This window comes from Ursus maritimus, unplaced genomic scaffold, assembly GCF_017311325.1.
Source record: "Ursus maritimus isolate PB19 unplaced genomic scaffold, ASM1731132v1 scaffold_11, whole genome shotgun sequence".
NCBI classification, from domain to species: Eukaryota; Metazoa; Chordata; class Mammalia; order Carnivora; family Ursidae; genus Ursus; species Ursus maritimus.
In genome coordinates, this window is record NW_024423453.1 from 72,436,589 (window position 1) to 72,440,806 (window position 4,218).

General features: G+C 39.5%; 1 non-coding gene across 1 annotated transcript; it reads left to right on the forward strand.

The window, feature by feature from the left end:
• Positions 1-2,943: 2,943 nt before the first annotated feature.
• Positions 2,944-3,047, forward strand: LOC121101922. Its single transcript, XR_005833961.1, has one exon. It is a non-coding gene; the product is annotated as a U6 spliceosomal RNA (small nuclear RNA).
• The last annotated feature ends 1,171 nt before the right edge of the window (positions 3,048-4,218 follow it).

Consider the following 4,218-nt stretch of genomic DNA (forward strand, 5'->3'; position numbering starts at 1 on the left):
TAACATTCATATCATAGCATATCATAGGAGTCCCAGAAGACGAAAAGAAAGGAAAAGGGCAGAAGGTTTATTTAAGCAAATTATAGCTGAAAACTTCCCTAATCAGGGGAAGGACACAGATATCAAAATCCAAGAAGCACAGAGAACTTCCATTAAATTCAGCCAAGTCATATCATAGTCAAATTCACAAAATACACAAACAAGAATTCTGAAAGTGGCAAGGGGAAAAAAATCCTTAACCTACAAGATTTAGGTTCACAACAGATCTGTTCACAGAAACTTGGCAGACCAGAAGAGAGTGGCTTGAATTCCTCAACATGCTGTAAGGGAAAAATATGCAGCCAAGAATACTCTATCCAGCAAGGCTATCATTTAGAATAGAAAGAGAGAGAAAGAATTTCTCAGACAAACAAAAACAAGGAGTTTGAGACCACTAAACCAGTCCTGCAAGAAATATTAAGGGGGAATCTTTGAGTGGGGAAAAGACCAAAAGCAACAAAGACTAGAAAGAAACAGAACTACACCAGAAACACGAACTCTACACTGGCACTAAATTTATATCTTTCAATAATCACTGAGTGTAAATGGACTAAATGCTTCAAACAAAAGACATAAGGTATCAGAATGGATAAACACATACACATACACACACAAGATCCATCTATACACTGCCTATAAGAGACTCATTTTAGACCTAAAGACACCTGCAGATTGAAAGTGAGGGGCTAGAGAACCATCTATCATGCTAATGGACGTCAAAAGACAGCTGAAGTAGCCATACTTCAGACAAACATGAGTTTAAAACAAAGACTGTAACAAATGGGCAGAAGATATGAACAGACACTTTTCCAATGAAGACATACAAATGGCTAACAGACACATGAAAAAATGCTCAAAATCATTAGCCATCAGGGAAATTCAAATCAAAACCACCTTGAGATACCACCTTATGCCAGTTAGAATGGCAAAAATGGACAAGACAAGAAACAACAAATGTTGGAGAGGATGTGGAGAAAGGGGATCCCTCTTACACTGTTGGTGGGAATGCAAGTTGGTACAGCCACTTTGGAAAACAGTGTGGAGGTCCCTTAAAAAGTTAAAAATTGAGTTACCCTGGGGCGCCTGGGTGGCACAGCGGTTAAGCGTCTGCCTCCGGCTCAGGGTGTGATCCCGGCGTTCTGGGATCGAGTCCCACATCAGGCTCCTCTGCTGGGAGCCTGCTTCTTCCTCTCCCACTCCCCTGCTTGTGTTCCCTCTCTTGCTGGCTGTCTCTATCTCTGTTGAATAAATAAATAAAATCTTTAAAAAAACATTGAGCTACCCTATGATCCAGCAATTGCACTACTGGGTATTTACCCCAAAGATACAGATGTAGTGAAGAGAAGAGCCATATGCACCCCAATGTTCATACCAGCATTGTCCATGATAGCTAAATTGTGGAAGGAGCCGAGATGCCCTTCAACAGATGAATGGATTAAGAAGCTGTGGTCCATATATACAATGGAATATTACTCAGCCATCAGAAAGAATGATTACCCAACATTTGCAGCAACATGGACGGGACTGGAGGAGATTATGCTAAGCGAAATAAGTCAAGCACAGAAAGACAATTACCATATGGTTTCACTCATTTATGGAACATAAGAAACAGCAGGAAGATCGGTAGGAGAAGGAAGGGAAGAATGAAGGGGGGTAAACAGAAGTGGGAATGAACCACGAAAGACTATGGACTCTGGGAAACAAACTGAGGGCTTCAGAGGGGAGAGGGTGGGGGATTGGGATAGGCCAGTGTTGATTATTAAGGAGGGCACATATTGCATGGAGCACTGGGTGTTACATGCAAATAATGAATCATGGAACTTTACATCAAAAACTAGGGATGTGCTGTATGGTGACTAACATAACATAATAAAAAATTATTTTAGGGGCGCCTGGGTGGCACAGCGGTTAATCGTCTGCCTTCAGCTCAGGGCATGATCCCGGCGTTCCGGGATCGAGTCCCACATCAGGCTCTTTCGCTATGAGCCTGCTTCTTCCTCTCCCACTCCCCCTGCTAGTGTTCCCTCTCTTGCTGGCTGTCTCTCTCTGTCGAATAAATAAATAAAATCTTTAAAAAAAAATTATTTTAAAAAAAGACTGTAACAAGAGATAAAGTAGGGCATTATACATAATTAAGGGGTCTATCCGTCAAGAAGATCTAACAATAGTAAATTTTTATGCCCACAACTTGGAAGCACCCAAATATATAAATCAATCAATAATAAACATAAAGAAACTAACTGATAATAATACAATAATAATAGGGGACTTTAAGTTGTTAAAGTCCACTTACAACAATGGACAGATCATCTAAGCACAAAATCAACAAGGAAACAAGACTTTGAATAACACACTGGACCAGATAGACTTAAGGGATATATTCAGAACATTTCATCCTAAAGCAGCAGAATATAAGATATCTTGGAATAAAGCTAACCAAAGACATAAAAGATCTATACTCTAGAAACTACAGAATACTGGTGAAAGACATTGAAGAAGACTCAAAAAGATGGAAAAACATTCCATGCTCATGGATCGNNNGGAAGAATGAACATTGTTAAAATGTCTATGCTACCCAGAGCAATCTATACTTTCAACACCATCCCAATCAAAATACCAATGCCATTTTTCAAAGTGCTGGAACAAACAATCCTAAAATCCGTGTGGAACCAGAAAAGACCCCGAGTCGCCAAGGAAATGTTGGCCAAAGGGGGGGGAAAAAAACCAAACCAAACCAAACCAAAAAAAACCCTGACTAAAGCTAGACACAGCAGACTGAAGAAACAAAGTCCAACCAGAAAAGGCAGAACCGAAAATGTGGAGAAGGAAAATTTGTTGAGCTAATTTAGCTAATTCTCAAGTTGATGAAAATTTGGGGGAGAAGCACCAAGGTAAAGAAATAGAGTGTTCATTTCAGCAGCACATAAACTAAAATTAGAATGATACAGAGATTAGCATGACCCCTGCGCACGGATTACACACAAATTTGTGAAGCATTCCATATTTAAAAGAAAGAAAAGAAGAAAAGAAAAGAGAAGAGAAAAAAGAGAAGAGAAGAGAAGAGAAGAGAAGAGAAGAGAAGAAAGAGAAGAGGAGAGGAGAGGAGAGGAGAGGAGAGGAGAGGAGAAGAGAAGAGAAGAGAAGAGAAGAGAAGAGAAGAGAAGAGAAGAGAAGAGAAGAGAAGAGAAGAAGAGAAGAGAAAAGAAGAGAAGAGAAGAAACAGACCAAAATCAAAAATTCAAGACAAATTTGCGCTGATGAAGAAAACTGGTGAGAAGTAGAGTAGCCTTTGGCATCTACTCTACATACCTGGGAGAAATTAACTTCTCAACTAGTTATATATGTTGTAAACTTAGTGGTAACTATGAAGCAGAAGGATAGGGTAGGTGGAGAATGAGCTTTTCTATCTAAGTGAATTGTCCGAAGGATGGAAGGTCTTTTTTCAATGTTAGAACTTCTATGTATTTTTACAACGTTTATGGAAATCTTCATAAAAAGCACTATAAGTTTCCCAGCATTGTTAGACAGAGTATGCTGCACACCATTTAACCTTTTCCTCAACTTTTTTTTTTTTTTTTTTTTTTTAACATTTGAAAAATCCCTTTTCCGAGTTTTTGTACAAAGAAGCCCTTGGAACATTTGGGGTATAATGGTTCTGCCTGTTGTTTTCTGTTCCTTACTTTGTATTCTGTGTAGGTTTGACAAAGCACTGGTAGCTCTGAAGGGATGCGTTCCATTCTGGTACCAGTGAGGAATAAGATGGGGGTGACCCAAAGACAGGGGATTTATGAGGAAGTAGTGTCTCTTTTGACTTTATGTAATTCTGAATCATTCCTTTTCTTTTTCCCCTTTACAACAGGCAAGTTTTTGTCACAATAAACAAGTTTGTTATTTTTGTATCATGCAAACAAGTAATAGAACAAGTAAGTAAAATTGAGAAAATAGCACACCAACCCCGGATCCCTCATTTGATAGGAGTCCAGGGATATTTGGGGTCATTATTATTGCCATTTTACAGGTGAGAAGACTAAGGTCCCAGAGAAGTTTAATAGACTTGTCCGAGGCTGCACAGTGAGTTGGTGGTAGAACCCGAGTGTGAACCTGGATGTTTTGGATCCTAAGCCCTCACACCCTCCACTTGGCAATATAAGCCCCTGTCAAATACAGCCTACCCTGAAT